At 41.0% G+C, this 22,484-nt stretch overlaps 1 protein-coding gene across 1 annotated transcript in view; it reads right to left on the reverse strand.

Moving 5' to 3' along the window:
• alk (ALK receptor tyrosine kinase) overlaps positions 1-22,484 on the reverse strand; it is a 504,605-nt gene that overhangs the window by 85,988 nt on the left and 396,133 nt on the right. The window lies entirely within an intron of this gene.

The raw sequence follows: 22,484 nt of genomic DNA on the forward strand, positions 1-22,484 counted from the left end.
GAGCAAATGGGAATGTGCGGCCACTATAGAAGTTTATCCATAACGATTTCCGCTTCTGAAAACTCTAGAAAAGTTTTTTCACAGTAGAACCACAGTAAGATAAATATAGTCCATTTTGAGTTCAAGTTGACTTTAAGTGCTGCTTTATCCTCTGAGGCAGAGCATTAGAGGCAGGCCCAGCTCCAGCTTTGAAATGTAAGGTGGGCCAAGTGACATTGCTGGTGGGCTGGAGTTTTAACATTTACTTGTTACTGTACTATACTTTGTGGCACCAGCACTAAATAAATACATAACTCATCCTAGGTCACCATTTCATTTCAGTGACATTAGGCAGTTTTGATTTATAAGATGTTTAATGTTGATGCTTGTGTTATTTTACATACAGTGGCATGAAAAAGTATGTGAACCCCTTGCAGAATCTGTGAAAATGAGAATTATTTTAATAAAATAAGAGGGATAATAAAAAATGCATGTTATTTTTTGTTTAGTACTGTCCAGAGTAAGATTTTTACATAAAAGATGTTTGCATTTAGTTCACAAGACAAAACAATAGCTGAATTTATTAAAATAACCCCATTCATAAGTATGTGAACCATTGATTCTCAATACTGTGTGTGGTTACCTGATGATCCACGACTGTTTTTTTTTGTTTTGTGATGGTTGTTCATGTGTCTCTTGTTTGTCCTGAGCAGTTAAACTGAGCTCTGTTCTTCAGAAAATTCCTCCAGGTCCTGCAGATTCATCAGTTTTCAAGCATTTTTGCATATTTGAACCCTTTCCAGCAGTGACTGTATGATTTTGAGATTCATCTTTTCACACTGAGGACAATTGAGGGACTCAAACTCAACTATTAAAACAGGGTCAAACATTCACTGATGCTCCAGAAGAAAACACGATGCATTAAGAGCCGAGGGGTGAAAACTTTGAAAACGTTCCTCGAGTGCTAAAGCCCTTCTTGTGTTGAACTCATTGACTTTTCAAGTTAACAACTCGCTGGATGGAAGATAACCAGTTTATAATCACTTTTTGTTGTTGCTGTTGTTTATCAGTATGCTCCTTACCTCAGATATCATGAACATAATATGGCAGCAGTCAAATGTAATATTTGTATGGTGTGATGATTAAGATAATATTTTCCTTATATTAACAGCCTAATTGTATTTTCTTTACACTAACATTTCAGATAATAAATAAATAAATACATAAATAAATAAATGAATGAATGAATGAATGAATGAATGAATGAATGAATGAATGAATGAATGAATGAATGAATGAACGAACGATCATGGTCCTGTGATTCACTGCTTTAATTGCTGGTTTGTTTTAAAAATATGTATTCTCAGGTTGTCATCCTGCCTCTTTGCAATAAAATCAAACCTACGCCCATGTTTAAATGTGAAAAAGGGAGAGGAGAATTGAACTTGTCATCAAAAGCTCTGGTTTTCATCATTGCTAATGTTGTTTTGTAGATCTAGAATAATGCATATTAATGTGCACAAATGCGCAATATATTATCATTAGGGTTGCATTTGGAAAATCATTTCAGTGCTTTCAGCAGTCAACCTTAACTTACGTAAGACAGAAACACACGCTCACACAAACACAGCTGACTTATACTATAACATAAACTATCTTCTGGCAGACACTTGCTTTTCATCTAATAACGCAGTTGTGAACTGCATGGAATTATGAGTTGTACAAATGCCATTTGTACAATTTAAAATTCAGTACTATTTTAGGTTAGATTGCCTCCTCTGGGCAGAAGGCATACAGTCACAATCTACATATTAATTTCATTGGACAGTGTTGTCATTACATACACTGAATGATAATAAAAGCTTGCATGCTCATGGCATTGTGAATTTAATTTTGGTGCCCTCATTGCCGCTTCACAGCAACTCTTCACTGATATAGTCACTGTTTCCTGATGTATTATTATAGTCAATGTTGCATAGAAAATGACATTTTCCAGCTGAGTGAATGCTCTAGTAGAGTAAAACACACTAAGAGTATGTTAAGATCAAACATGATAGTAGTGTTGTCACAGTACCAAAATTCCAGTAGTCAGTACCGATACCATGAAAATTTTACGGTTATCGGTACCAATTTCAGTACCACAGCAAAATCTGTTGGAGCTATTTTACTATTTTATATAGCCTATTTTAAAAACATTAAATATGGTTTGGAGTGTGTGTGTGTGTATATATAGGCTACCTCAATGAAATAAATTTTGATATCAAATAAATAAATAAATAAATAAATAAATGCTCAAACATCCATTTTGTACTGTTGAAAAAAACAGCATATGCTGTTGCGGTAGGTTTTGAAGCTGTAAGCTGGTCAAGTGCTGGTCCTAAACTGGTCCTGCTGGTCCATGCTAGTCCTAAACTGGTCCTGGACCAGCATAAACCAGCTCAAACCAGCATACCAGCTTCAAAACCTACTTTACCAGCATATGCTCGTTTTTTTCAACAGGGGTAACAGACGTGCGTGTTTATTTTGCCTGTACAACTACAGCCTGTAAAACTGAAACAAATATAGGCAAATAATGGTAACCTAAATAATAAGAAAGCTAAATATTATTTCAAAAAGCATTCGTTTTTTTATTTCCACACAAAGATGCGTCATATAGCCAAAGTCCCGTTATTATAGTCTTTGATATAACCTACCGCTCTACGCTTTGAGAGGGATAGGGACACGAGCAGGAAAGAGACCATTTCTCTTTAATAATATCTTCATGTTATCTCCTGATGTTACAAGCAACTGACACTTGTTGTAAAAGGTCTGAAGAGCAAGTTTTATCTTCAGACATTCAGGCTTGATTTTGCGCTGTCAGAGAAAACGAAAGTAAAAATCATCGGTGCATGAAACGCGCTATACAAATAAACTATCACGGTCTCAGTCAAATTCAGTTTTATTTTGCTTTCATCTGTCAAATGTGCTCCTTTGTTCCGTTTTCTCGCCACAATCTATCACCATGGACACTAACAAGATCATTCACAGCTGTATGTCATTTTAGTTAATCATCTGTGTATTTAAGTTCCTGTCTTCCCTATGTTCATTGTCCGGTCTCGTATGCCTTGCGTTGTGTTGCGTTCCTGCCTGTACCTGTTGGATTTACTAAGTAAAGACTTACTTGAACTTAATCTTCTTCGTTGTGTGTTCCTGCACAAGCGTGTTACGCGTTACACCACCAACACATAAGGGGAAACAAATAAATGAAACTTTAAATTAAATCATAAATATAAGATAAAAAGTAAAATTATGACAACTTCCCAATTATTAGATTAATAGTAACAATTATGAAAACAGTCAATTTTGTGATTAAAAAAAAAAAAAAAAAATAGTATCCATGTAAGAAACAGGATAATGTGAAGTCAGGCCATCATTAATAAACCTTTTCTCTCCATGCCGGGGTCCTGATCACAATTATACATTGCATTCACATAATACTGGCCCTCACATGCTACCCAGGAAGTCTATTGGGTTATCACCACCTGCAAAATTAGCAAGCACTCCAATTATTGTTTTAATTTTCAGTGCTAATGAATTCTAAAGATTATCATTATGGAAAACAGGGTGAGATAAAGCAGTAAAACACCTTCTTGATCTGCTCTCCTCCAATGCTGTGATAAGCATCTGTGCCTCTCTGTAGCACCTCAATTAAACATTTTGATCTAATTAATCAAGTGTCCTGTGGGACATCCCTCGACTCCAAATAAAAATCTCTCATGCAAGAGTTATTAACATGACTAATAAGCACTGCGCCTGATAACATTTTTCATTATTATTAGCATTATAACTCATAAAACATCATCATACCGACCGATAAGCTCTGGAATGCTAGCTCTGACCTTTGAGTGTCTTTTCATGTGGACACGCAGCCATTACGAAATCAACTTTAATATACGGGCGCCGACCAAATCTTGCAGGTCAATTCATCATGTGTGTCTCATTAACAATCTTTAATTAGATTTTGCCGTTTCTGCCCATGCTTTGTTACATTTAAACCTCAGCGACTTTTGAGGTCACCAAGGCCACCTACAAAATATGTTTTGCTTGCAGTGGGTGTTTGTTTGCGTCAGTGCAGCTGTTGTTATTGGCTATATGATATATTAGCATGCTGAAAGATGCACCAGCCATTCTGCAGTGGAGTGACATGGTGGGTTGAAGTGGAATAAATATTATGATTTGTATTTCAAAAGATTACTGAAGATTAAATTATATGAAATTAAGAAAATAAGCATTTTAAGTATTTGTAAAAAGACAGCAGAAAAAAACACTGTATTTGATAAAAAAAAATAACATCTATATTTAATAACAAAGCTGCAAAAGGTTTAAAACATCAAAGTGTTACATATTAAACATAATATGAATGTCTCTGCTATAAAAAAAAAAAAAAAAATGCAATCTGTATATTATGAAATATTTTGCTTTGAAATGGGTATGTTGCTTATCCTGGCAAACATAAATGAAAACATTTAGTTTGGCATCCAGGTAAGGCTGAGTAGTTTAGAGTCATGAAAGATGATTGCTAAATAATAACGTAGAGTGACTTGTCATTTGTGACTGCAAGGCAGGGAATAACACACCTTGGAATTGTACAACTGACCTATCAGAATCAAGTATCCCAGAGAGCTATGTAATAAATTGATTAACTACTATGCAATAACATTTAAATTAAACATTTGATACAATGCACTTATGTACATAAAAGTATTTTTTTTTACATTTGTACTTATATTTAAAAAAAATACTTGCATGTAATTACATCTGCAATTAATTTCTATAATTACATAATTACATTGTTGACAGCTCCCTTACACCCTAACCCACTCTTACCACCAAACCTGACTTGTTTTGCAAAACAAAATTAACACACTAAATGCATTGTACCTTTTTGTAATAGATGATGATTGTCAGTAACGGTGTTCAGCCTTACATTGTTCAAACCGGAGTCGGACACTGATGGAGAGACTCAGGAAGAAGTTACAACTATTAGAATTCAGCTGGACGTTTATGAATGGTTAGTGGATCAATTTATGTAGTTGCTGTAGAGTTGATTCAACTCACCGACTAACATGTGCCGCCATGTTTGTCTTTTGTGCAAATAAAGCGTTAAATTGGCCCTCGTTGTGAAACAGTCTGGCGTAAAATGATGCATGGTAGCATGGTAACAACACTGCATACTACAACAACTTTAAATATCATATTAACATTATTTTTGTATTAACATTATAATCGTCACAACACGTGTCTTTAATCACAATTAACAATTATATAAATATATACTAACAAAAACAAATGAATAACATATTTTCAAATAAACAAGAATGCATTTTTTCTATCATGACACATCAAACTGCTGGCCGGCTGCATAGGCAAAGCATTATACAGAAGAACAAAACATCATTTGCATGCTAATGTTGAGGATGAACGGCATGAAGCCCAAGGCAGCGGATCCTCAGAATCACAGTAGATAGATGAGATCAATATAGGAGGAGGCAAACCAGAGGCTCGGGCGTTCAGAAAAATCGCACCACCCATTTAAGTGGCATTGATTTTGACTGTCAAATCACATGGCGCATAACAAGCTGGCAGAGATAGACTGCACAAACTGTTGATTAGATGCAGCACTTTGACAAGGTGGGCCAAATAAATGCTACTTCCTCAAATGGAATGGAACATATTTGAATACTATCAGAGAGGAAGAACTTTTTTTCCGGTTGTAGCAAATAGGGCAGTTACGCTGGGTTACTTAGGATGCAGTCATGCATGGATCAAATGCGCATCACGTTATCATTATAAAAACTGTGCTGCAGTAGGACAGTATAGCAGTGACGTTTCCCTTGCTTTTCTCAATATGACATCAACTGAATATATATATCTGTGAATTCATGAGGGTGAGGGTCAGCGGGGCTAATTGGGGCTAATTGGTTTGTGAAACCACTTGCAATTCATCAGGAAGAGCAACAATTACATTCTCTGATATTGTTTAAGTCCAGGCACTATTTTGCAGAATAATGTGCCTTGAGAAAAGGTTTGTGAATACATAGTGCACTGGTTATAACTCCCTGCTGACTAAAATTAACAACCGTATACTTCTGTCGCTGGCTCATGTCTCCTGATCTGAGGCAAATTACTGCAAGAAATGAGAAAACTAAAACCTTACTGGCATTCAGCTCTACCACTGCACATTTCTAGTGAGTGATGAAAAAGAACAAAGAAAGCAAACAAGAGCAAAGTGACAGAGAATAAAAAAAGCACAAATAAAAGAGCGTGTTTACCACCAATTGGCCTTTGAGGACTGATGTTTGCCTGGCAAGTTAATAGCACTAGAGGAGGAGTTGGAACAAGTGACTTCCTTTGTAATTGTTTTAATAGGACACAATTTGCCAAAAATAGGATTTCCATTTAATAAATAAATAAATACTGATTTGTTGAATATTATTATTATTAGTCAACATATCATTACATTTGACCGTATGTTCCTGGTTGCCTGAAGGCCCGTACACACCGGGACGAATATCGCACGCGTTTATCGTCAGTTTTTTATCAACGTTTTTTGTGTTCACACCCAAGCGATTTTCACCGGCGATGTGCCGAGTGAAAGTGCAAATTCACTCCCTGACAGTATGTGGCGCTTGTGTTTAACGGTAGTGCAAATAAACATATGATATTAATAAAGTTAAAGAAGATTAAAAAAATACATATATAAAATGGCATACATATATACATAAATATATAGTGCAAGTGAACGGTAGTGTAAATAAACATATTTATGAAACAGACATTCTCAACTATATTTCTTGAATGTAAAAGGAAAAAAAAAAAAGGAAAAATACAGAAATAATACTGTGGCAGAGCACCCATAGTGTGCGTCTCAATCAGCTCTCTACTTCACTAGTCAGGGCACTGATCAGGGATTCAGCCACATTCATTTATATGGTATACTGATACACGACCTAGGAAGCTAGGGAGCTGTTTGAGACGCAGGGATAGTTTGTAGGGGTCTTCCTCGTCTACTTACTTTCTCTTCGTCGTCTTGTGTGCTCGACAAGACCGTTTTTGTGCTTGAGCGCCACCAAGTCGTGTTTTACTGTAACTTCAGCAGCTCCAGGCACGTGAACAAAAGCGCCAATCTCATTGGTCGGCCAGTTTTTAACGCGGCGTGTCAAACCAAAAAAAACGAACCCGAGGCGTTTTTTTAAAAATGATGCTTTTACGCCACGCGTTTTTCGCGCCGGTGTGCACACTCACATTGGCGCCCGTTGTTTAGTCACGGGGCGTTAAACGTCGGCGAAAATCACGCGCGATATTCGTCCCGGTGTGAACAGGCCTTTAGTTGTTAATTAACCTCATGCCTGTTTCTAATTCAGTTAATTATCCTTCCCATGTATTTAAGCCCTTAGTTCCCTCAGTTCTTTGTTTGGTCTTATTTATGTTTGTTTGTGGTTGCAGCTACTCACCCGTTACATTGCACAAGTCTTTTTCGCAAGCCAAATTGTATTTATTTTTTATTTTATTTAACAATTTTTTATAATATTAATTTAATATTTTAGTTTGTTGTTGTTGAGGAAAAAGTATAAATGATTTTGACATTCATCTTAGAGTTACACCCCTATGCAGTGCATATTATATTTATTTATTATATGTTTGTTTTAGGGATGCTGATGATTAATCGACGATCGATTAATTGTTGATAATACATTTAATCAATAAAACTTATCAATCATCAATTAAGCATGTTCATGTGCATGCATGCTGCTCAACCACGAAACATGTAAAGCAGACATGAGGAAAAATGAAGGTAGAATTACACTTTCAACATGACTGTAAGTGTGAGTGTGCATTTGCATTCGCCTTTTGTTCTGTGCAAATATAAGTTTTAATATTGTGTTTATATTGTGCAAGCCTATCTATATCTGATTTATCTCATATAGGATGCATTTGGTTAAGAATTAACACTGTAGTAAAACGTGCCTTGATCAGCTTCAGCACATGCAGCTCAAACAGCAATGCACAACTAATAATGACTATGATTGGGACTGTCATATTACATACCATAATAAAGAAAACAATACTGTAATAAAACATTGTGAATTATTTGAGTTTAACTTAGTTGCCGTTTAGTTGTTTCAGCGCGTTGCTCCAGGAAGAGTGCGTCCACAACATGATATTCTGAATAGCATGTAACTTAGTTCAATTCGCGTCATTTTGTACAGATATATTTTGTAATATTATGTTTATTTTGTATATATCTGCACGCATCTGAGGCGGCGTTAATGACAATGTATTAGTCGTTATATTTGATTACTAAATAAGTAGTTTAATAAATTATCAATCACATCAACTCATTTTACAATCCTACTAGCCTTTTATTTAGATTAAAACGCTTCTCATTCATTTGTTGAGGAACATGGCGCTTTGAGCAGCATTTGCACACCCTGTTATGCTGTTGACTATATGCCACTGCAGTGCATGCAATATTGCTGTATTAAGGCTAACTATTGATTGATTAATTGATCGTTAATTTAAACGACGATCGATCATGGGAATTTGTATGAATTGACATCACAAGTATGTATGTATGTATTTATGTATGTATGTATGCATATACTATATGTATCACTCACTCAATGTTTCAATCTTATGGTCTGGGACAAATTATGAGCAATAGTAAACCTAAAGCACCACTAATGAAAACATAGCCTAACACATATAACACCCCAAAACAAACCATGATGGATAAATCAAGTCCAGTCCCTTATTATTTCCAGCCACATAGTCTGTTTCAGTTGGAAAAGCATCAAATTGCGTAAGTTATGTGCAACACAAATATTACCAGAGCAGGAAAAGCTGCAGTGATCTATCAAGACAGCTTGAGATAAGAGGCGAAAGCCTCCACTGATCTGGGTCTTGACCACAGTGTTATCCAACAACCCTCTCAATGGCGAAAGCCTGACTCAAGACTCATGTTGAACCCACACCTACACACACACCTTGTCCACAGCACATAAATGTTAACCTATGTGATCTCTCAATTCTGCCCCTACGTCCTCATATAACCCACATTGGCTGAGCAAAGCTGCTCAAGGGTATCAGGGCAAGGTGAAACGGCCGGCCATGTGTGTAAATATTGTAAGGTTAAAAAGAGCCGGACACAGTGGGTGTGTGATGGGAAGTGGAATGTAACCAAGCTGACATCATTAAACTGTCACTGGACATGGATGAGCTCCCACCTCATGCTGTCCTGCTCCATCCATCCGGACGGGTGGAGCGAAGGTTGAAGCAAGGGAAGGATGCCAGTTGTGAAGGAATGAGAGCCATAACAAATCAGGCTTTTGGTAGCTAGCTGCCAAACGTAATGGCAGTCCTAGGCTCTGAGTGTATTTGCGAGGGTGCCTGTGAGTTTAAATCCACTGGACTGAATTACTCTGGCAGAGCTAATCACATTATACCTGTAATTGGTTTTGCAATGTGTCTGACACACTTAGAGCTCGGCACACAAAATAGTGGCAGAAAGAAGCTCAGGTTGTTTATATGCTCAAGAAGACTTCTGTGTCGCTGTGCAGACATGTTCATACTCACTCTTGTAATCTCTGCAATATCTCACATCATTTGACATTTTTTTTTTTTTTTTGCTAAGAAACAAGAAACTCTTTTCTGACTGAATAGATTTAGTACTATCTGCACAAAAAGTGTTTTTTAGCTGTGGCTTAGTGGGTGGTACACTAGTCTTGCATAACCAGACATTTGACTAAACAACAGGAAGTCTGTCCCACTTATTCTGGCCAAGAACTTTCCACTCAGGGGAAGAGATTGTTTAAAAGACATGTGAAATAGCCTGTGAAAAGTTGATATGCAGTTTAGGGTTGGGGTTCACAGATTATAGCACATGGATGGATGGATGGACGGAACAATCAAACTTTAGAGTTTGTAAGGGTTCCACTTCTAAGAATTCATTGTAGTTTCAGTATGTATGGATGGATGGAACAAACAAACTTTGAAGTGGAAACCTTACAAACTCCAAAGAATTCACTGTGGTTTCAGTAGGATCGAGATGTATGACAGCACACCTCCTTGGTAAAGCTGGGTGGAGCTGGTAAACTATTTGGAAGAACAACAAATATGCCATTATATAAAATTGATATGACCAGATTGATTGAGTTATTGACATGGACAGATTTATTTGTTTGTTGGTTGGTTTGTTGGTTGGTTGGTTGACTGATTGGTATCAATAATGTAGTAACACTTTAATTTGATGGTCCACTTTAGACATTCTACTAACTATATGTAACTTTGAAAGTACATGTCAACTAAATCATATTAGAGTATTAGTATTTGGTTGGGGTTAGGTGTTATGGTTTGGGTTTGTGGAATAAGTTGACATGTAGTTGCAAAGTTACTTATAGTCAGTACAATGTCTGTTGAGGGTCCATAAAAATAAATTGCTATTATGCTGTAATAATATGCTCCAATAATAAATGTAAATAATAATAATAACAGGATATGTTAAATAATTACAAAAAAAAGTTCTAAAACACACACACACACACACATATATATATATATATATATATATATATATATATATATATATATATATATATATATATATATATATATATATATATATATATATATATATATATATATATATATATTATAGCAATAGTTTACATGAATATATTAACTTTATTTAAAACTTTTATTTTTTATTCTATGTAAATACTTCAGTTAATTTCATCATAATCTTCTGCTCTTGCTTATATTAAATAATAAAAAACACTATACTACATAATGGGGCATAACTTTAAAATCTCTTTTAGGTTGGTAAGCAGTGTCAGATCTAAGAAGACACATTTCTTTACTTTTCTCTTTAGTCTCGCAGAGTGTCAGTTGCTTTTGAATTGATCTCAGAGGTTGTAGTCTCTCACTCATCTCATTCCTCCCCTGTCCCCTCTCATTCATTGATCTTCAGTGGAACTGTCACTGTTAGCTTCACTTTTTTTGTGGTTTACCCCCAAACACTTTTTCTTGATTTCTCTCTTGCTCTGTCTTCTGCTCAAATGGTTTGTGCTGCTGTTGTACCCATGTATTGATTTAAGTTTTTTTTTTTTTTTTTTTTTTTTCAATTATAAAATACTTTCTCCTTGATATGCAGAGACAACTGCAAGAAAACCAATTGCTTGATTAGTTTGATTCCTCTGATGATTCTGAAAGACAGATCAAAGTGTTTCAACAGAATATTTCTGCTTGTTACTCTTCTCTCGTGAAACACAACTCACAGAATGACAGCCTCATTAGTGCAGCATTCACAAATTGAAGACATTTTAAAAAGTTGATTTACCTTACAAGACACAAGACTGACGTCAACTCATACATGTATATATAGTCGCTGTGCACTCATGATATTGCTGAGATGAAAGAGAAATGGGGAGAAAAAAAGTCACATCACATGACAAGCTGCTTGCATTTTTAGACTGAATTACGGTTGAAATTCAATTACCCAGTATCCTTAGACTTCAAAAAAGGGAAATTGAGAAAAAAAAAAAAAAAAAAAAAAGGAAAAACTGCAGCTATGAATGAAGGTTGTGGTTTTGTGAAACTGTCAACGCTACATACTGTAGATTAAAGGTGATTTGTTGTGTTAATCCAATGTCTTCAATCACACTTTCAGTAGGCTGGTTTGTTTTTCATTTATCGTTCAAAAAAATTGCAATTTTAACTTAATGACATGTGACCTCATGTTCAACTAATACATTGTGTTTGGAAACACAGGTCCTCAGACAGCATTTCATTTTTTTCATTTTTTTTGTGTGTGTTCACATGGACCCTGCAAAGCTGATAAACAAAAACAAACAACCCTTTCTAACTGCACTTTAACATTTCTGCTCTATTTTCTTTGTTGCACTTTTCCTCACATACAGAAGATTTGTGCAAATAATGCATCCAATGAACCATGTTCTCTCTCTTTCCCAGCATCCCTCTTGTTTTTTGCACTCTTTGAACTTATTGATGGCTCTGTTTTGAAGCAGCAGTATTCCTGTATTTCTCTTCTAGTTCTGCAATTTCATGTCTAATGACAGTGTCTGTGAAACTACCAGACTGTTTCGAAAGTGTTGCCAAAAGATTTAATATTTAAGTCAAGATTAAATCCAAATTTACTTACTGTATATACATAGTTTTATTGTGAATGTCTTCTATAGTGTTAATCAATGAAATAAATGTAATAGCTTGGAAAACAATATTTATTTTCTATTGCTGTCACATAGGCTGTGCAAGTTAATGTTAATCAACAAACAAATTGCCATTTAGCATTCAGGTCAGGATCTTTTCTGATACGCAAGGCCAACTTGTCATGATCCAAACATTTTCCACTCCACAATTTTGTCACGGTTACTCATGAAAGTAAAATGGGCTCCAAAAGGCTATTCTTGCAAGACCTATTTTCTTAAATAAATTCCTTAAAATATCTTATTTTGTGTTGAAGAGAAGAAAGAAATGCATACAGGAACAACATGAGGGTGAGCAAATGACAACATTTTCATTTTTGGCTGAACTATCCATACAATGTCATAAAGAATACCATTTTTTAGTTACACTTTATTTTACAGTGCGGTAGTTACATTGTAATTACTCAAATAAGTACTGAGTACTATTAATTAACTACATGTACTTACTATAGAGTTATAGTTAGGGTTTGGTTTAGGGTTAGTTACTTGTAATTATGCAAAATGTACTGTTATTTCTATAGCAAGTACATGTAGTAACATGTAACTATGGCACTGTAAAATAAAATGTTACCATATGGTATTCCTTGCGATTTTCAGACTGTGGAGCCATGTTTGGTCACGTTCTCTGATATGAGTGTGGACAGCTTCTAAATGCACTAAATGCAGAAATTCACCTGTACAGAACACAATGCACATGTCAAAAGATATTTTTGGATTACAGTACATACAAACATTGCGAATGAAATCTGAAGCTGAATTAAGTGTATTCAAAAAGACAAATATTAGAGCTGGGACAATAAATCATTGAATTGCAAATCGAGAAACCATTCTTGATCGATTCGGAGATTTTCCAAATCCATCGATTATCTCTCAAATCGAATCTGAGAGTAGTTTTTAACAGCAGATGACACTACGCACTTTAGAAACAGCCATACTCTGTTCTCTTCCAATTCATTACACATTGACCGCTTGAACCTTCTATAAAATTATCATTCAAAAAGTTCCAAAAGTTTGAAGCAAATTACAAGGGTGTTTGCAGTGGGCTGTTTACATTAATCTCTCGTCATAAAAGCATTCTGAGGTGCAAGTACATTCTCAGACTCAGCTGAACGCACGAGTGCTCTCTTCCTCGTCAGCATTTGAGCTTGTGGTTAAAAACTAGCCTAGAGCACCATCTGCCAAGAGGAAATCGCGATGCATTCGGAAAATCTCAGAACCGATCGACGAATCGAGATTAATCGATTTATTCTCCCAGTCTTAACAAATATCCAAACCAGGCGCACTTGGAAATCTGTGACTTTGTCTACATTTCTGCAAAATACATTAAAATATGTTGCTACAGGCACATTTTGCTGCACTTCTCAGGTGACGCATCCTCAGGAGGCGCTATAAGCAAATTATTATTTTTTCTCCATTGCAGATGCAGGTTTATCAAACAGTACGGTGGCATAAAAAAGTGACTGAGGGTTGCATTGTATTGTGTTGCTTGTTTCATGGTGAAATGTGTGTAGTGACTGGTGCAAAATAGTGTGTTCAATTTTCTCCAAAATAGTTAAACATGACTGTGGTAATGTTATATTACGTTAATAGCTGTAAGTATCACCGCAGTTCGAGGAACAAAAGTTGTTGGTGTTTTACTGCCTACAGTGTTCATTTCAGCTGAGAACTGCAGTGTAATGTATGTAGTAACATCTTTGCAGTCAAGTATTTTCAATGGGCCTCGGATCCAAAAATCTGTCTGGGTAAACATAACTGTTTTCTGAACACTACAGCATTTATTCACTGTCCTTCAGAGCTTCTACTTAATACAGATGTCTGATTTAGTTATAAAGAAGGTATGTAACCTGTTTGACCAATGTAGAAAGAAAATTACTTATTAGTGACCTTGTAAACACAGGTTTACACAACCCACTAACCACAAGATGAGCAGAAAGTTTGATTCTAGTACTAAATGAAGCCTACTTCAGTTGTTATATTGTAATAACATCAGACCTTTGGTAACACAACCAATGTCCTTGATCAACAAGTTCATACTGCAATGGTATCTGCCTGTATGGCTCTGAATGGAAAGCTTTGTTTTCTGCGAGTATTTGGAGCAAAACTCAGAGGCAGCTGAAATTCAAAGATGCACAAGGATGAAACAAATAAACCTGAGAGGAGGCCTTGAGCAATCAATGCAACCTCAAGACTGAAATGTGTTTGGTCCTCTTGTATAGCATCCCTTTTTATTACATAGCTTTGTGCTTGCAAATTAGCCAGGGGCTAATCCATTTCAGCTTCACTTTGGTATCATGCTACCTTGTAGTTGGTAAATTAACTTATATTTCCATTGCTGCCATTCCTATGCCATTCCTTATGTCAATAACTGTTAAAGCCTGTATCCAATGACAAAAGTTCAACTTTCAGAACTTCTAAAATAGTACTATGGTGGTACAAGATGCATCACTCGTATTATTATGAATGGGAGAAAGTGAAACGCGCAATGTGGCGGAATAAGTCCCACCTTCTAAATAAGAGCCAATCTCCAACTGGTAAAGTTATCGTGTCACTGCAGCGGCCGTGAGAAGCTCTGGTTTCTATAGAAACAGTCAGACTCGGGCCTCCGAAATGAGGCACAAGAGATGCGCATTTAGGACTGTGCATGCGTATTAGGTTGATCCAGCCTGAAAAAATATTGTTTTTTGTCATGATTCAAGCGTTTAGAAACAAAATTTATGAGACAGTTGTTGTCAGATTTCATTGGTGATTTCAAATATGAAATTAAATCGAAAGCTTGGTGAACAGCTTTGGAGAATTTGATGTTTCCCCATTCAAAGAGATAAGAGCTGCACTTGGATGCCCAAGAGGCGTTTCAAAGATGGCCGCCGAGTGAAATGACTTGTCTTAAAGGGACTTTGCTATAATATATTATTACTTTAATATAAATAAATTATGTCATAATTATTTCAAATTTGATGAATATTTATGATATCTTTATTAGTTGTTAAAGGCTAATGAGGTGAAATCATTAAATTGGAATCCATACTCTTAGAATAATTGTAACGAAACGGGACTGAGGCAGAGATCCATTTGCAGCTTTATTTAAAGTGAGCGTAGTCATACAGGCAGGGTCAATCAGGAGCAAACAGGAACAGCGAGGGACAGGCAGAATCGTGGTCAAGATACAGGCAGAAGATCAGGGCTGGCAGATATCATTCACAGAACAGGATGGCAAGGCAAGGGTCAAAGGCAGGAACAGGAACAGACAGGGAAACAGGATAATCACAGGGAAACGCTTAGAATTGACACACAGAGTAATCAAGACTTCGCAAACTGGTGGTGTGAGTGTGAGTCCTTTATAGTCCTGGTAATGATGTGCAGCTGGGTGTGATGATTAGTGTGGAGTGATTGTGAAGTGAGTGCAGGTGATAAGCAATGGAGGATCATGGGAAATGTAGTCCGGGATGTGACAGGAACAGACGTTGATCATGACATAACGCCCCCCTCCCGGAAGGCGCGTCCTCGCGACGTGAAGGAACAGCTAGGGAGGGGGGGGTGGGTGCATTGGAGATCTAGTAGCAGCCAGGAACGGGATCTCCAATGCAGCCCCTGGAACTCGGGCAGCCACGGTGGGTCAGGTGGCTCGGGCGGCCACGGCAGGTCAGGTGGCCTGGGCGGCCACGGTAGATCGGGTGGTTCAGGCAACCACGGCAGGTCAGGCGGCTTGGGCAGCCACGGCAGGTCAGGCGGCTTGGGCAGCCACGGCAGGTCAGGCGGCTTGGGCAGCCACGGCAGGTCAGGCGGCTTGAGCAGCCTCGGCAGGTCGGAGTCCATACATGGCCTTAGTGGCCTACAGTCCATTAATGGCCATAGGGGTTTATAGTCCATGGGCGGCCCTAGCAGTTCGGAGCACGCTGATGGTTGCGGCCGTGCAGGGTCCCCACCCACAAGCTCCCCACCCTCTGGTATATGGCCCCCCCCCAAAAAGTTCTTGGGGAAATCAACGGTGGCCATGGTCGATTCGTGGACAAGGAGCTCGTGGGGCGCTGGCAGGGCAAGTAGCACAGGTTCTGGAGTGGACTCGATGGCTGGAACACCCCCTATGTTCCTTGACACCAAAGGGGCGACCATCTTGCCCGTAGGCACTGGCGAAACAGCCATCTTGTCCATCGCATCCAGAGAGCTGAGGTGCGTTGCAAGCGGCGAACTTGAGAGCGTTGCAAGCGGCGAACTTGAGAGCGTTGCAAGCGGCGAACTTGAGAGCGTTGCAAGCGGCGAACTTGAGAGCGTTGCAAGCGGCGAACTTGAGAGCGTTGCAAGCGGCGAACTTGAGAGCGTTGCAAGCGGCGAACTTGAGAGCGTTGCAAGCGGCGAACTTGAGAGCGTTGCAAGCGGCGAACTTGAGAGCGTTGCAAGCGGCGAACTTGAGAGCGTTGCAAGCGGCGAACTTGAGAGCGAAGCGGCCAGCGGGGCAAACGGCTGCTCTGAGACGGCAGCAGGCCGTTCTGGGACAACAGCGGGTTGCTCTGGGACAACAGCGGGTTGCTCTGGGACAACAGCGGGTTGCTCTGGGACAACAGCGGGCTGCTCTGGGACAACAGCGGGCTGCTCTGGGACAACAGCGGGCTGCTCTGGGACAACAGCGGGCTGCTCTGGGACAACAGCGGGCTGCTCTGGGACAACAGCGGGCTCGGGCTGGCAGACTGCTCCCAAGTCCATAGAGCTCGAGTACATCCTCCACGCACGCATGACAGCCAAGACATAAAAAGTGAAGACAGCCCTCTTGGCCATCACAGGACTGACAGGGAAAGCATGCTGGACTGGAGTGGACTCACTGGCTGGAGCGGGCTCGGGAACGGATACACTGGCTGGAACGGGCTCTGGGTGATCAGCGGAGACGTGACGTTGCTCTGGGCGATCAGCGGAGACGTGACATTGCTCTGGGCGATCAGCGGAGACGTGACGTTGCTCTGGGCGATCAGCGGAGACGTGACGTTGCTCTGGGCGATCAGCGGAGACGTGACGTTGCTCTGGGCGATCAGCGGAGACGTGACGTTGCTCTGGGCGATCAGCAGAGACATGACGTTGCTCTGGGCGATCAGCGGAGACGTGTCGTTGCTCTGGGCGATCAGCGGAGACGTGACGTTGCTCTGGGCGATCAGCGGAGACGTGATGTGATGTTGTTGTGGTGGCCGCCATTTTGTGAGTGTTCTCTTTAGCGGCCGCCATGACGTGATTCACTGTGGTGTCGCATTCCTCTGCGATACCCACAGTAAAAAGTGAACCGACAGTGAACAGGGCAAAGTCCAGAAATTCCATGAGCGACCCTCGGGGACCATTGGTAAGTAAGCAGTTCTTTAATGGTTCGTTTAATCCATAGGTAAAGAAGTCAATGAGGGCGTGGTCCGGCAGATCAGATAAATTAGCAATCCCCAAAAATTTCTGGATATGTGCCTCGAGAGTACTGTTACCTTGACGCAGGCTGACGAGACACCATGCTGGGTCCATGCTGAGGCTGGACATGCTCACCGAAGCTGCTGGATCTGGGTATGGCGAAGTCTTCTGTAACGAAACGGGACTGAGGCAGAGATCCATTTGCAGCTTTATTTAAAGTGAGCGTAGTCATACAGGCAGGGTCAATCAGGAGCAAACAGGAACAGCGAGGGACAGGCAGAATCGTGGTCAAGATACAGGCAGAAGATCAGGGCTGGCAGATATCATTCACAGAACAGGATGGCAAGGCAAGGGTCAAAGGCAGGAACAGGAACAGACAGGGAAACAGGATAATCACAGGGAAACGCTTAGAATTGACACACAGAGTAATCAAGACTTCGCAAACTGGTGGTGTGAGTGTGAGTCCTTTATAGTCCTGGTAATGATGTGCAGCTGGGTGTGATGATTAGTGTGGAGTGATTGTGAAGTGAGTGCAGGTGATAAGCAATGGAGGATCATGGGAAATGTAGTCCGGGATGTGACAGGAACAGACGTTGATCATGACAATAATATAGCAGACCTGCCAACCTTGGAAATTTTTTTCGAGTACCAGTGTTTTTTTTTTTTTTCTCAACAATACAGTTGAGAATACAATACACAAAGCACAAACACACACCCATCTTCGTTAATCTAATTTCGACTGTTAAAGTTTTATAATTTGACAATTAATAATTTCACTACACCTGCTCAAAAGCATTTTTTTAATTCATGATGAATATTGCATTGCATAATGTGTGCTTATACAAACTGACTGTCACGATCACAGTCTGTTCCTGTTCACTCCGGACTCCATTTCCCATAATCCTCCCTGTCAATCACATGCACTCACTCCACCTATCACATGTCGCCACATACAGCCATGCACACACTCCTCACTAATCACCACACCCAGCTGCAGCTTGTTAGCAGGACTATAAAGGACTTTCACTCACACCACCTCACTGTGAAGTCTTGTTTTCACTCGTGTTACATTTCTTGCCTGTACCCTGACTACGACTCTGCCTGTTCCTTATTGCTCCTGTTTGTTCCTGTTTGACCCTGCCTGCACGACCACGCTCACTTCTAATAAAACGCTGCATTTGGATCTTACCATGAGTCCCGCTTTGTTACAGAAGACTTCGCCAAACCAAGATCCAGCAGCTTTTGTGAGTGTTTCTGTCACATCCAGTATCAACATGGACCCAGCTATACGTCTCATCCGCCTTCGTCAAGGTAATAGTACCCTGGAGGACCACATTCAGAAGTTTCTGGATATTGCCTATTATGCAGACTGGCCTGACTGTGCACTTATAGACTTTTTCTGCAATGGCATTAATCAACCCCTTCAGGATAAACTTAGACAAGAGGGACCGCGTTCATCACTTACTTGCTTTCTGGATTATGCATTATTGACTGTTGGTTCTCTGTTTACTGTGGGGGTCGCAGAGGAATGCGACACCATGGTAGATCACGTAATGGCCGCCTCGCCAGATGACACTCACAAAATGGCGGTCACCACAATAACAACACCAAGTCACGTCTCCGCTGATCGCCCAGAGTCACGTCACGTCTCCGCTGATCGCCCAGAGTCACGTCACGTCTCCGCTGATCGCCCAGAGTCACGTCACGTCTCCGCTGATCGCCCAGAGTCACGTCACGTCTCCGCTGATCGCCCAGAGTCACGTCACGTCTCCGCTGATCGCCCAGAGTCACGTCACGTCTCCGCTGATCGCCCAGAGTCACGTCACGTCTCCGCTGATCGCCCAGAGTCACGTCACGTCTCCGCTGATCGCCCAGAGTCACGTCACGTCTCCGCTGATCGCCCAGAGTCACGTCACGTCTCCGCTGATCGCCCAGAGTCACGTCACGTCGCTGGTCCTGTCAGTGAGCGGAGAGGATTGCGTTCCAGCATGAATGATCCTCCACTGACTACAGCACGAGCAGCTGGCATTCCGAAACCCACGGCCGCTTCGCTCTCAAGCCTGCCGGACGCAACGCTCTCAAATTCGCCGGACGCAACGCTCTCAAGCTCGCCTGTTGCAACGCTCTCAAGCTCGCCCAGAGTCACGTCACGTCGCTGGTCCTGTCAGTGAGCGGAGAGGATTGCGTTCCAGCATGAATGATCCTCCACTGACTACAGCACGAGCAGCTGGCATTCCGAAACCCACGGCCGCTTCGCTCTCAAGCCTGCCGGACGCAACGCTCTCAAATTCGCCGGACGCAACGCTCTCAAGCTCGCCTGTTGCAACGCTCTCAAGCTCGCCTGTTGCAACGCACTCAAGCGCCCTGGACGCGATGGACAAGATGGCTGCTTTGCCTGTGCCTACGGGCAAGATGGCCGCCCCTTCGGTGCTCACGGAGGTAGGGGGCATTCCAGCCATTGAGTCCGCTCCAGAACCCGCTTCAGCCAGTGAGTTTGCTCCAGAGACCGCTCCAGTCGGTGAACCATTGCCTCACTCTCGGAGGAAGAGGAGGAGGAGGAAGAAGGCGTCCTCCTCTCCTCAAGACGCTGACGCCATTCAAGAGGCCGCTGTGGGCCTGGAGACCACTCCAGAGGTCTCTCCTGCTCTGCCCAAGCGTCATGCTCTACCAGCACCGCCTAAGCGTCTCGCTCTGCCGGCGCCACCTGTGCTTCTCGCCCTGCCAGCGCCACCTGTGCTCCTCGCCCTGCCGCCACCACCTGAGCTCCTCGCCCTGCAGGCGCCACCTGAGCTCCTCGCCCTGCCAGCGCCACCCGAGCTTCCAGCCCTGCCAGCGCCATCCATGCTTCCAGCCCTGCCAGCACCACCCAAGCTTCCAGCCCTGCCAGAGCCGCTCAAACTCCTTGCGCTGCTAGCGCAATTCAGGTGTCTTGCCCTGCCGGCTTCACCCACACGCCTGGCCCTGCCGGCGCCACCCGAACTCCTTGCCCACGAACCTGCGACGGGCCCCGCTGAAATCCCCAAGAACTTTTTTGGGGGGGGCAGTATACCTAGGGGTGGGGAGCTGGTGGGTGGGGAGCTGGTGGGTGGGGAGCTGGTGGGTGGGGACCCTGCCCAGCCACTGCTCTCAGGACCATTTATGGACTGTAGCCCACTCATTACTGCGGCTGGCCAAGCCACCTGACCTGCCGTGGTTGCCCGAGCCGCCTGTATCCTGTTTGTTATCTGTGATTGATCTTGCCTGATTCCTGTTTTACGACCCATTGCTGCCTGCCTCGATCCTTGCCTGTACCCTGACTACGACTCTGCCTGTTCCTTATTGCTCCTGTTTGTTCCTGTTTGACCCTGCCTGTACGACCACGCTCACTTCTAATAAAACGCTGCATTTAGATCTTACCATGAGTCCCGCTTCGTTACACTGACAACCACAAGTGAATCACATTCACATATTTAATATGGACTAAAAAAATTTGTTTGCAATTTCAAGTAGGCTCTATTTACATACAACTAACCTGACAGTCGAGTCCTTTACACAGGTTTTGTAATGAAAACTAGTCTAAAATTAAGAAACCCTTAGAAAAGAGTAAACATTGAGTTTACATGTGATTCATTTAAAATATGCTAAAATATTTGAATATTATTGGATATTGGAATAATATTGGATATAGCTACTAAATCCCACAGAAAAAAGGGATCTATTTGCAACATGCTGTATTTGAACAAGACAAACATTCGCTGATTAAAGGTTAGCCAATACAAACATATTTATATAAAACAGTAAACAGTGAATAGACAGGACCCATAAGTGCAAAACGAATCGAGTATTCAAGAATATAAAGAAGTTAGTTATATAACGAGGGGTTGTGTTAACTAAAGAGTCCGCCATTTACAGAATCTTAAAAACACGGGTGGATAATTAAAAATGTTTTCTGACAAAAAATAAACACAAGCAAGAACAAATTTTAAACCACGGCAATTTTCATTTTACAATGATCTTCCCTCTCTGTGCTCGCGCACGTTTGTGTGTATGAGAGAGCTTGCGCAGCACTGAGACAACGGTGCTTTTAAATGCGTAAGTAACTAATGTGCTAGTTTACATACAAAATAAGTAGTCTATGTAACATAATTAGGTACTTTAGTTAGTATTAACACAATAACGCAACACATGTAGGCTATACGTTTCTCAACACTGAGAATAAATAAATAAACGCCTGTTTCTCCAGACTCACTCTTGTCAGTCACACATCACAGCACTTTCATAATCACTAAGCCATATAGCGATTTCAATTTTATTTAGATTTGCTGTTCAACATTACTTGAGCATTTTATACCCGTTTACCTCAAGGAGTCAGAATTACCGTGACTGCTGTACTGTCCTCGCCTGATAATTCAGTCACTGAGACTGCAAGAGTGGAAGGAGGATCGCGCGGGATTTTGTGTTGCTGTCGATTTGCGGTCTCTTTTTATTGATAGGCCGTATGCATTTGTCAATCATCCCCGCTTGCTATTTGGGGAAATGAACCCAGCGATATGATTGGTCAAACTCTTTCTTTTGCTGGATTTGAGTAGTACGCGCGCACAGAGGACTCACCGGGTTTTTGCGTAGTATAGAGTGACAAATCGTACCAGCGTACTTTGAGGTCAAAATGCGTACTTGGTACGCAAAATCCGTACATGTTGGCAGGTCTGATATAGTATAATTTGATCATGATTTAGTAGATTGGCTTGTCATCTGTCAAAATGCATAGGGCAACTGTCACGTTCCCAGTCATTCCCGGACTACATTTCCCACAATCCTCCCTGGCAATCACCTGCACTCACTTCACCAATCAGTAATCACCTCACCAGCTGCAGCACATTATCTGGACTA

The sequence above is a fragment of the Chanodichthys erythropterus genome, chromosome 18 (assembly GCF_024489055.1).
Source record: "Chanodichthys erythropterus isolate Z2021 chromosome 18, ASM2448905v1, whole genome shotgun sequence".
NCBI classification, from domain to species: Eukaryota; Metazoa; Chordata; class Actinopteri; order Cypriniformes; family Xenocyprididae; genus Chanodichthys; species Chanodichthys erythropterus.